Here is a 13,333-nt window from a genome sequence, read left to right on the forward strand (position 1 = left end):
AGCTCGAAATAGTTCTGAAAGATTGTTTCCAACTCATTTCAGCTCAGTACATTTCTAGCTAGCTCAAACTCAGCTCCACTAGCTCAACTCTAGCTGACGAGTCCAGAAGCAGCTGAAACGTGTCCTATGTAAGGGCAAGTGTCCTATGCATTTGTGGCAGCCCATGTGGCGTCCAAACATGTGAGGAGCACATGACCGCTTGTGCACAAAAGTGTGTGTGTGCATGTGTAGCCTAATATACAAGGATAAGAACAAGGGAGGTTGTCATTTGAAATTTAAATGTATGGCTGCTATTAAAATGACGCCAAAAGGAGTTATAACTTCTTATTATAAACCCTTTTGATTACAACCACGAATTTCCATTCAACACCCCTCTTTTGTACTTATAAATACATATTAAAATGATGTATTCAGGTTAGATGATTTTATGAAAACAATTACGTTTGAGAATTTCTCTCAATTTCGGTTCTTCATTGAACTTTCCTTGGCATTTCAGACTTAGTTTGTTGTGTCAAATTTTCTTGATACTTCGGGTTCCTATATCGCTATCTAGAGGGTCCAAGTCCTTTTGACATTGAACAGATTTGATTCGGGTTTGCTCAGTAGATTGTGTAGGTTCTTTCGAGTTTAACGTTATTCTATTCCAACTATTACTTTTGCCATTGTTGAACACTCAAGTTGCTGCCTTGGCCGTTTCATAAAGCGTTCGACTTCACCGATTGAATTTCTTTTCGTTTTAAACGCCAACAACTTCATTTTCCTTCCATTTTCGTTCTTTTTTTTCTACCCCTATTTTACCATGATTATTTCTTTAATTCCTTGCTGTTTTCTTGTTGCAGGAACGTGCTTACAACATTCCTAGATCCGTAACATACGAAGATAGTCTGTTTCGTTAGGCTACAACGTATCAGAGTGTGATGCATCAGGTTTAGGTATTAGAGCCGTATTAATGCTAGATGGACGCCCTATTTCATATTTTAGTGAGAAACTTAACGGTGCGTTACTAAACTACCCGACGTACGACAAGGAACTATATTCGTTGATTCGAGCTTTAGAAACATGGCAGCACTACCTTTGGCCCAAAGAATTCGTAATTCATACCGATCACGAACCTTTTAAGTATTTGAAAGGGCAGCATAAGTTGAACAAATGACATGCCAAATGGGTAGAATTTCTCGAATCTTTTGCCTACGTCATTAAATATAAAAAAGGTAAAGAAAATGTAGTGGCTGATGCATTATCTCAAAGGTATGCTTTATTAAATAATTTGGATTCCAAATTGATGGGTTGGTATTTCTTAAAGATCTATATACCAGCAATGTTGATTTTGGAGAATTTTTCAGGTTGTGCGAGAAAGGAGCGTACGAAAAGTATTATCGTCATGATGGACACTTGTTTCACGAAGGAAAGCTTTGTATACCCCAAGGTTCTATTTGGGAAGGTTGATCAATGAAGGGCATGGCGGTGGGTTGATGGGGCATTTTGGTGTTGCCAAAACCTTAGCCACACTCCACGAACACTTCTTTTGGCCCAAGATGCGACGAGACGTAGAACAGTTTTGTAATCGATGCATTGCATGCAAGCGGGCTAAGTCTCGAATAAAGCCCCACGGTCTGTATAAACCATTACCCATTCCTGAAACCCCTTGGACTGATATTTCCATGGATTTCGTGCTAGGTTTACTAAGAAGTAAAAATGGCCGAGATTCAATATTTGTAGTTGTGGATAGGTTTTCTAAAATGGCACATTTTATAGCATGCCATAAAACTGATGATGCCGTGAATATTGCTAATTTATTTTTCAAAGAAGTGGTCAGGTTGCATGGCATGCCTCGGACGATCGTGTTTGATCATGATGCAAAATTTCTTAGCCATTTCTGGAGAACGCTATGGGGGCGACTAGGAACTAAGTTGTTGTTTTCTACCACTTGCCATCCGCAAATGGACGGCCAAACTGAAATGGTCAACCGAATCTTATCTACATTACTTCGAGCAATTATCCGAAAAAATTTGAAGGCATGGGAAGACTGTTTACCGCATGTGGAATTTGCATACAACCGAGCTGTTCATTCGGCTACCAAATTTTCCCCTTTTGAAATTGTTTATGGTTTCAATCCACTAACACCACTTGATTTAATGCCTTTGTCTTCTAACCAACTTGTGCATATAGATGGAAAACACAAGGATGAATACATCAAGGAATTGCACCAACGAGTTCGAGACAACATTGAAGCCAAAACCAAGAAATATGAGCAACAAGCTAACAAAAGTCGAAAGCGTGTTGTGTTCGAGCCGGGAGATTGGGTTTGGGTGCATATGCGCAAGGAAAGATTTCCTGCGCAAGGACGATCTAAACTCCTTCCGAGAGGAGATGGACCATTCCAAGTCCTTGAACGAATTAATGACAATTCTTATAAATTGGAATTGCCATGTGAATATAATGTTAGCGCGAGCTTTAATGTTTCTAATTTGGCTCAACAAGCTCTCTTGCGAGAATTCCAACGTATGCTTCGGAACGAGTTGGAATCAATTAACGCATGTTTGGATCGAGTTGAAGAGGGGACTCAACATGAGTGGACTCCCCTAGGACCACGAAGAGAATGAGTCCAACCAAAAGTTAACCAAGAAGATCTTTATGACCAAAGTGGAGCCAAAAGTGATCAAGGGTCAAATCAAAGTAAACTTTACCTATTTCGTGGTTACCATGGACCAACTAGGGTTTTGTCATACATAGGTCCGCATATGATCATATTTAGCCATTCCAATGGCTGATCATTTGCTCAACACTTCCATTCCAAACCATAATCACATCATGAAACCATATATACATACATAAACACAAATGGTCTAATGCCATACTCCACTTCTACAAGCCATTTTCGCATGGCTGTACACACATACATCACAAAAAGTACTTGAACAACAACAATGGGTAGTCCTATACATGCCATATCCAGAGTTCAACTAAAAGAGTACCAAAAAGGGCTTTGATAGTGTGGATGACTTCGACTTTGATGATCCCGAATCCGATAGCTAACGAACAAAATCTATAAAACAGAGAGCCAAAGCAACGGGGTAAGCATTTTAAAGCTTAGTAAGTTTCAAGTAATGAAATCGGCTTTGACTAAAGTATTACATTCACATAGCTAAATGAATCACTTTATTAATACACATTCTCATAATCATGCTTACTTCACACTTCATCAACATATATACACACACAAGGTATCAACCCATCTAAAAGCCCAAAAGTTCGTTAGTCGATTGAACGAATACTACTTAAAACGAATTGACTTTTCCGAAGCACATGCAAACATACCTTATCATTTGGGTTTGTTGAGCGTATTAATTGAATTTATTACAGCACAAAACGCTCACATTCATACCCAAGTTTCTTCGGAATTTAGCCGGATATTACCACAAGCACAATTGCCTTCGGGTCTTAACTCGGGCATAGCAACTCGCACGAATGCCTTCGGGCCTTAGCCCGGATATATCAACTCGCACAAATGCCTTCGGGTCTTAGCCTGGATATATCAATTCGCACAAATGCCTTCGGGTCTTAGCCCGGATATATCAACTCGCACAAATGCCTTCGGGTCTTAGCCCGGATATATCAACTCGCACAAATGCCTTCGGGTCTTAGCCCGGATATATCAACTCGCACAAATGCCTTCGGGTCTTAGCCAGGATATATTCAAATGCTCATGCACACATAAATCAACAGTCTTAGCACATCCATATTTCATTTTCGTTACTAAGGCTCAAACACAAAACATTTATTAAACCTTTCCAATTTCGGCTCAATAGCCACACACAAAGAGCATGATTTCATTTGGCTTTATAACATAGTCTCTATGCACATTCGGCTATCCATCATAGTATGACTAATCATTTCAATATAATTCAAGTAGGGTCATTACTCGAAGACTTACCTCGGATATTTTGAATAGTTGTGGATAGACTACTCGATCGCTTTTTCTTTTCCTTTATCAGATTTTGACCCTCTTGGCTCTTGAGCTTGATTCAATAAATAGATTTTATTAAATAACTTATCAATTTAGTGATTCGATTTAATACATGTATACCATACAATTAAGTACAAATGATGTTATTAACTAGATATTAAACATCATACATATGCTCTACTCATGTACTAAAGAACATAATACTAGCTTAATACCATGCATAATCACATTTATTTAGCATCATTTAGTTTTATAAAAATACACATATCATCCCAACTACTTAGACTTAACCTTTCATACCCTTATATCTAATGTCATAAGAATAGCCGAATGTCCAAATTAACCAAGCTTAAAGATTTAACCTTCAACACTTTAATATTCCACAACCTATTCTTCAAGGCTTCAAATATAAAGTAATTAACATTTATACTCTTATGCCGAATTAGCTAACACTTATAATCCATAGCCGAATGTCATTAAACCTAAACCACCATGAAAATTTTAATTATCACCTCATACCTTATTATCAAATTGAACTAATTATGCTTATGAAAATAATATCAAAACCGAAACCTATGCATAACATTACTTATAATATTCAAAATTATACCTAAAAAAATCATATACATAGCCGAACCTTTTAATAATTAAGCCTCTAATTATTTATTTCAATTACCCAAACGAAATTTTCTCACATTTAACACTTATATACCCATCAATTGTTGAAGACAAACAAAATCTCATTTCCTCCCTTGACAACCACAACCGAAAGCTCAAACCAACATCTAAAATTCCAAGTTTTCAAATAGGCTAATATGGAACTAGCTAATTGACTTTAACTAAGCTTAAAATTGCAAAAACTAACAAAATTTTTACTCACCTTCTCAAGCTTCAAGTGACCGAATGTTTTTGCCCCAATTCTTTCTTTCAATTCGGCCAAGAAGACAAAGATGAAGCTTTGTCTTCATTACTTTTCTTTTTATTCTTTCTTTAATTTATTTCCTTTCTTTTGCATAAAATAATGGCCATTTAATTAAGATTTAATACATATTATATATATATGACCATCATGGCCGGCCACCACTTAAAATAAAAGGGGTATTTGACATGCAAGTACAACTATTTGCAACATGCATAAATGGGCCACCTTACATTAGCCTAGCACATTTCTAAATTTTCTCACATAAGTCCTATTTAATAAAATTTCACTTACAATTTACAAAATTCAACCATGAAATTTTCACACATGCATATATACATATTCTAGACAATAAATATCACATTCAAACATTTCGGTGACTCGGTTTAGCGGTCCCGAAACCACTTCCCGACTAGGGTCAATTTTGGGCTGTCACAACTCTCCCCCACTTAAGAAATTTTCGTCCCCGAAAATCTTACCTGTAAATAGGTTTGGGTATCGTTCTTTCATCGAGCTCTCAGTTTCCCAAGTAGCTTCCTCGATCCCGTGTTTGAGCCATAACACCTTTACTAACGGAACCCTTTTGTTTCGCAACTCCTTCACTTGTTGACATATTAAACATCTTGAAACAAAGTCGGAGATGTCTCGTTTCATACCATGCCACCAAAATCGACGTTTCAAATCGTTGTACATTTTCGTACTCCCCGGGTGAATTGACATTCGGCTACAATGGGCTTCGTTCAGAATCATTGAAATGAGTTCTGAATTTCTTGGAACACACAACCGACTTCTGAACCTCAAACAATCGTCATCATCAATTTGAAATTCGGATTCCATATTCGGAACACATTCAGCCCGTTTTGCAACCAATTCATCGTCGACTTTCTGAGCTTCACGAATTTGACGAATCAATAATGGTTTGGCCTTTAATTCAGCTACTAACACATTGTCGGGTAGAACAGACAAGTGCACATTCATCGCTCGTAAAGCAAACAGTGATTTCCGGCTTAAGGCGTCCGCAACCACATTAGCCTTTCCCGGGTGGTAATCAATGACAAGCTCGTAATCTTTCAACAACTCAAGCCAACGTCTTTGTCGCAGATTTAAGTCTCTTTGAGTCATCAAATATTTGAGACTTTTGTGATCCGAAAATACATGGCACTTTTCACCAAATAAGTAATGTCGCCATATTTTTAAAGCGAATACGATGGCAGCTAGTTCGAGATCATGGGTCAGATAATTTTTCTCAAGTGGCTTTAATTGTCTCGACGCATAGGCCACCACTCGACCTTCTTGCATCAATACGCAACCCAACCCTAGTAGGGATGCGTCACTATAAATGACAAACTCTTTGCCTGATTCGGGTTGCACTAAAATTGGAGCTTCAGTCAAATAAGTTTTTAGTTGATCAAAACTTTTCTGACATTTCTCCATCCATTCGAACTTAACATCCTTTTGAAGTAGCTTCGTCATCGGTGTGGCTATCATCGAGAAACCTTTGACAAATCGTCGGTAATAACCGGCGAGTCCCAGAAAGCTCCGAACCTCAGTAATATTTCTTGGAGGCTTCCAGTTAAGTATGGCTGAAATTTTGCTCGGGTCAACTCGAATACCCGATGCGGATACCACATGACCCAAGAAGCTAACCTCTCTTAACCAGAACTCACACTTACTGAACTTAGCATATAACTGCTTATCCCGCAACATTTGCAACACTAGTCTCAGGTGCTCAGCATGTTCGGTCTCATCTCTTGAATAGACCAAGATGTCATCAATGAACACAACTACGAACCGATCCAAATATGGTCTGAAGATCCGATTCATCAAATCCATAAATACCGTAGGGGTATTAGTGAGCCCAAACGGCATCACTAAGAATTCGTAGTGACCGTACCTCGTTCTGAAAGCAGTTTTGGGTACGTCCGAATCTCGAACCCGCAACTGATAATAACCCGATCTCAAATCTATTTTTGAGAACGCTGAGGCTCCCTTTAGTTGATCAAACAAATCATCAATACGCGGTAACGGATATTTATTCTTTATCGTCACTTTATTCAGTTGACGATAGTCAATGCACAACCTCATGGTTCCGTCCTTCTTTTTCACGAACAATACTGGTGCACCCCAAGGTGAGAAACTTGGTCGAGCAAAACCTCTATTCGTCAATTCTTGCAACTGAGCTTTCAACTCTTTTAACTCGGTTGGTGCCATACGATACAGAGCTATCGAAATCGGAGTAGTCCCAGGTACAAGCTCAATACCAAACTCTACCTCCCGAACAGGTGGTAAACCCGGTAATTCTTCAGGAAAAACATCCGGGTATTCACAAACCACCGGCACAGATTCGGGTTTCTTGTCTAATTCTTTGTCATCCAGTACATACGCAAGGTATGCTTCGCACCCTTTTCTTACATATTTCTGGGCCAACATTGCTGATATTACAGCTGGCATCTCCTCCAAGTCCGTAGACTCAACTCGGATTACTTCGTTATTTGCGCACCTCAAATCAATAGTCTTGCTTTTGCAATTCACAATCGCATCATGCGCGGTCAACCAATCCAAACCAAGAATAACATCAAATTCATCAAACGGCAAAAGCATCAAGTCCGCCGGAAAATAGGAACCTCGAATTTCTAGGGGACATTTCTTACACACTTTGTCGACCAGCACGTAACGACCCAAGGGATTTGACACCCGAATTACGAACTCAGTAGACTCAATAGGTAAAGTCTTACTGGATGCTAAGGTTTCACATATGTAAGAATGAGTAGAACCGGGGTCAATCAAAGCAATTACATTAGTATCAAAGAGAGTGAAAGTACCGGTAATAACATCAGGCGAAGAAGCATCCTCACGGGCACGTATAGCATAAGCTCTAGCAGGCGCACGAGCCTCGGATCTGGTCGTAGCATCTCTAAATCCTCTCTGACCACCACTAGCATTGCCCGTATTTCTAGATGGTCTACCTCGAGCAGTGGTAGCACCCGGTTTCCCACTCTGATTTACATTCTGTTCAGACAACCACGGGCAATCTTTAATGAAGTGGTCAAGTGATCCACACTTGTAACAGGAGCGGTCATGGGATCTACAACTCCCCGAATGCCATTTACCGTAATATCGGCATTCCGTTCCGTCTCGACGTTCATTCCCAACACTGGCGACCGAAGTGCCTCGTGTACCCACAGGGGGTCGATCACGATCTCGTCTAAAAAGGCCCGAAGTGCCTCTGGATCGGCCCACATCATCTCGAAATTTCTTCGATGCCTGTTGAAGAGACTTTCCCGAAGATCTTTTACGAAACTCTCCAGTTCCCACAACAACTTTTTGTTTTTCCTTTCTAAGCTCTTCGGCTTTACAAGCTCGCTCGACCAGTACTACGAACTCTCGTATTTCAAGAACGCCAACGAACATTTTTATATCTTCATTCAGCCCATCCTCGAAGCGTTTACACATGATAACCTCGGACGAAACACATTCCCGAGCGTATCTACTAAGTCTAACAAATTTTCGCTCGTAATCAGTAACTGACATGGAACCTTGCTTAAGCTCAAGAAATTCCTTTCGTTTTTGATCAACAAATCTCTGACTGATATACTTTTTCCGAAACTTAGTTTGGAAAAACTCCCAAGTTACTTGCTCTCGGGGCACAACAGAAGTCAGAGTACTCCACCAATAGTAGGCAGAATCGCGTAGCAAGGAGATAGTACACTTTAGGCATTCATCGGGTGTACAAGATAGCTCATCGAGTACCCGGATAGTGTTGTCCAACCAAAATTCAGCTTGCTCGGCATCGTCGCTATCCGTAGCCTTAAATTCAGTAGCCCCATGTTTTCGGATTCTGTCAACTGGGGGCTTATTTGACCTTATTTGGTCAGTTACCGGAGGTATTGTAGGTGCGGGGGTGGTATTAGTTGGGAACGGAGGTTGTGGGACAGCCGTATTAGTTCGAATGTATTGGTTGAACCAATCATTCATCACGCTATAGAAAGCTTGTCTAGCTTCATCATTCGGGTTACTAGCATTAGGTTGAGAGTCCGCCGGCACTGTCCCTTGTGCGGGAGCAGGCGCTACACTCTCAAGATCATCAGCTATCTCTCGGTCGGGATCGGGATCCATTACTATAAATAAACACATTTACAATTGTCAGAAATCACCACACTATCAAGTAATCACATAAAATGGCATGTATAGCTAGACCCAACGCATTACGGTAGTCCTAGAATCGACTAAACCTAGCTCTGATACCAATCAAATGTAACACCCCGAACCCGAGACCGTCGCCGGAGTCGAACACGAGGTGTTAACAGACTTCAAACCACTTATTAAAATTTTTGCAGACAAGCTGCCAATCTGCGTATTAGTCACTTTAAAAATCATATCTTGAGCTCTGGAACTCGAAATCCAGTTCCGCGAATTTCCCCTGAAGCTAGACTCATATGCCCCTCTACATATTTTTTTCTAGAATTTTTGGTCGGGCCAATTAGTACAGTTTATTAGTCAAAGTCTCCCATGTTACTGGGGTCGACTACACTGACCTTTTCGCATTACGATCTGGATATCTCCCTGTACAGAGCTCCAATGCTGATGCCGTTTGTTTCTATAGAAACTAGACTCAGAGAGGAATCCATACATATAAGGTATGACTTCTAACTATCTCTGGATAATTTATGGTGAATTATCAAAGTCGAAACAGGAGATCCAGAAACCGTTCTGCCCCTGTTTCGCGAGAACTTTAATATCTCTTAATATACTGTTCATATGATTGTTTCGTTACTTTCATATGAAAATAGATTCATCAAGGTTCGATTAAATAATTTATTCACTATTTAATTCCATTCCTACAAATTTTTGTGATTTTTCAAATCCACACCACTGCTGCTGTCAGCATCTGTTTTCAAGGTAAACTTTACCTATTTCGTGGTTACCATGGACCAACTAGGGTTTTGTCATACATAGGTCCGCATATGATCATATTTAGCCATTCCAATGGCTGATCATTTGCTCAACACTTCCATTCCAAACCATAATCACATCATGAAACCATATATACATACATAAACACAAATGGTCTAATGCCATACTCCACTTCTACAAGCCATTTTCGCATGGCTGTACACACATACATCACAAAAAGTACTTGAACAACAACAATGGGTAGTCCTATACATGCCATATCCAGAGTTCAACTAAAAGAGTACCAAAAAGGGCTTTGATAGTGTGGATGACTTCGACTTCGATGATCCCGAATCCGATAGCTAACGAACAAAATCTATAAAACAGAGAGCCAAAGCAACGGGGTAAGCATTTTAAAGCTTAGTAAGTTTCAAGTAATGAAATCGGCTTTGACTAAAGTATTACATTCACATAGCTAAATGAATCACTTTATTAATACACATTCTCATAATCATGCTTACTTCACACTTCATCGACATATATACACACACAAGGTATCAACCCATCTAAAAGCCCAAAAGTTCGTTAGTCGATTGAACGAATACTACTTAAAACGAATTGACTTTTCCGAAGCACATGCAAACATACCTTATCGTTTGGGTTTGTTGAGCGTATTAATTGAATTTATTACAGCACAAAACGCTCACATTCATACCCAAGTTTCTTCAGAATTTAGCCGGATATTACCACAAGCACAATTGCCTTCGGGTCTTAACCCGGGCATAGCAACTCGCACGAATGCCTTCGGGCCTTAGCCCGGATATATCAACTCGCACAAATGCCTTCGGGTCTTAGCCCGGATATATCAACTCGCACAAATGCCTTCGGGTCTTAGCCCGGATATATCAACTCGCACAAATGCCTTCGGGTCTTAGCCCGGATATATTCAAATGCTCATGCACACATAAATCAACAGTCTTAGCACATCCATATTTCATTTTCGTTACTAAGGCTCAAACACAAAACATTTATTAAACCTTTCCAATTTCGGCTCAATAGCCACACACAAAGAGCATGATTCCATTTGGCTTTATAACATAGTCTCTATGCACATTCGGCTATCCATCATAGTATGACTAATCATTTCAATATAATTCAAGTAGGGTCATTACTCGAAGACTTACCTCGGATATTTTGAATAGTTGTGGATAGACTACTCGATCGCTTTTTCTTTTCCTTTATCAGATTTTGACCCTCTTGGCTCTTGAGCTTGATTCAATAAATAGATTTTATTAAATAACTTATCAATTTAGCGATTCGATTTAATACATGTATACCATACAATTAAGTACAAATGATGTTATTAACTAGATATTAAACATCATACATATGCTCTACTCATGTACTAAAGAACATAATACTAGCTTAATACCATGCATAATCACATTTATTTAGCATCATTTAGTTTTATAAAAATACACATATCATCCCAACTACTTAGACTTAACCTTTCATACCCTTATATCTAATGTCATAAGAATAGCCGAATGTCCAAATTAACCAAGCTTAAAGATTTAACCTTCAACACTTTAATATTCCACAACCTATTCTTCAAGGCTTCAAATATAAAGTAATTAACATTTATACTCTTATGCCGAATTAGCTAACACTTATAATCCATAGCCGAATGTCATTAAACCTAAACCACCATGAAAATTTTACTTATCACCTCATACCTTATTATCAAATTGAACTAATTATGCTTATGAAAATAATATCAAAACCGAAACCTATGCATAACATTACTTATAATATTCAAAATTATACCCAAAAAAAAATCATATACATAGCCGAACCTTTTAATAATTAAGCCTCTAATTATTTATTTCAATTACCCAAACGAAATTTTCTCACATTTAACACTTATATACCCATCAATTGTTGAAGACAAACAAAATCTCATTTCCTCCCTTGACAACCACAACCGAAAGCTCAAACCAACATCTAAAATTCCAAGTTTTCAAATAGGCTAATATGGAACTAGCTAATTGACTTTAACTAAGCTTAAAATTGCAAAAACTAACAAAATTTTTACTCACCTTCTCAAGCTTCAAGTGACCGAATGTTTTTGCCCCAATTCTTTCTTTCAATTCGGCCAAGAAGACAAAGATGAAGCTTTGTCTTCATTACTTTTCTTTTTATTCTTTCTTTAATTTATTTCCTTTCTTTTGCATAAAATAATGGCCATTTAATTAAGATTTAATACATATTATATATATATGACCATCATGGCCGGCCACCACTTAAAATAAAAGGGGTATTTGACATGCAAGTACAACTATTTGCAACATGCATAAATGGGCCACCTTACATTAGCCTAGCACATTTCTAAATTTTCTCACATAAGTCCTATTTAATAAAATTTCACTTACAATTTACAAAATTCAACCATGAAATTTTCACACATGCATATATACATATTTTAGACAATAAATATCACATTCAAACATTTCGGTGACTCGGTTTAGCGGTCCCGAAACCACTTCCCGACTAGGGTCAATTTTGGTCTGTCACAGTCCAAATCGGAGTGCAATGGTTATTCGGCCCAATAGAGATATTGAATCCAATGAGGAGGATGAAAAGGTAGAAAATGAACTCGATCCACCATCCGAAGATGAGGAAGAAATGCAATACGCTGTTGAAGGCGAGATGCTTGTGGTGAGAAGAAGCCTTAGTGCACAAAGTACTGTAAGTGAACCCCAACGTGAGAATTTGTTTCATACTCGTTGTCATGTTTGCGAAAAGGTTTGTAGCTTTGTGATTGATGGAGGTAGTTGTACAAACGTGGCAAGCACATTCATGGTAGAGAAACTTGCCTTACCGACCACTAAACACCCTAATCCTTATAAGCTTCAATGGCTTAGTGAAGGTGTTGCGTTGAAGGTAACTAAACAAGCACTTGTAACTTTTTCGATTGGAAAGTATCACGATGAAGTCCTGTGTGATGTGGTACCAATGCATGCGGGACACTTGCTACTTGGAAGACCAAGGAAGTTTGATCGGAGGGTCAAACATGATGGATTTTTAAATCAATACACTTTTGAGCATCATGGGAGAAAAGTCACCTTGGCACCACTATCGCTAAAACAGGTTTTGGAGGATAAACAAAGATTAAAACGATCTATGGAACAAAAGAGAGAAAACGAAAAAGAAAATAAAAATGAGAAAGAAAGAAGAAAAGAAAGATCGAGAAAAGAAAAATTACGTACTGAGAAAAATGAGAGCTTAGAAAAAGAAAAAGGAAAAAAAGAGAAAATTTCAAACGAAAAACAATGGAGTTTTGAGAAAAATGAGTGCAAAGAAAAAGAAAATAAAGTGAGTGAAAGAAAAAAAAGTTCATTCAAATAACCATTTTTTTTGTTTCAACGTCTCAGGTTCGCCTGAGGAAGGAGTTCACATTGCAATATAATTCTGAGATAAAATGGTTTGAGATGATTGAACAAGATTTTGACTTGAGGACAAGTCTCTTTGAAGAGGGGGGAATAACGTGACCA

This window comes from Gossypium hirsutum, chromosome D04 (genome assembly GCF_007990345.1).
Source record: "Gossypium hirsutum isolate 1008001.06 chromosome D04, Gossypium_hirsutum_v2.1, whole genome shotgun sequence".
Taxonomy (NCBI): domain Eukaryota; kingdom Viridiplantae; phylum Streptophyta; class Magnoliopsida; order Malvales; family Malvaceae; genus Gossypium; species Gossypium hirsutum.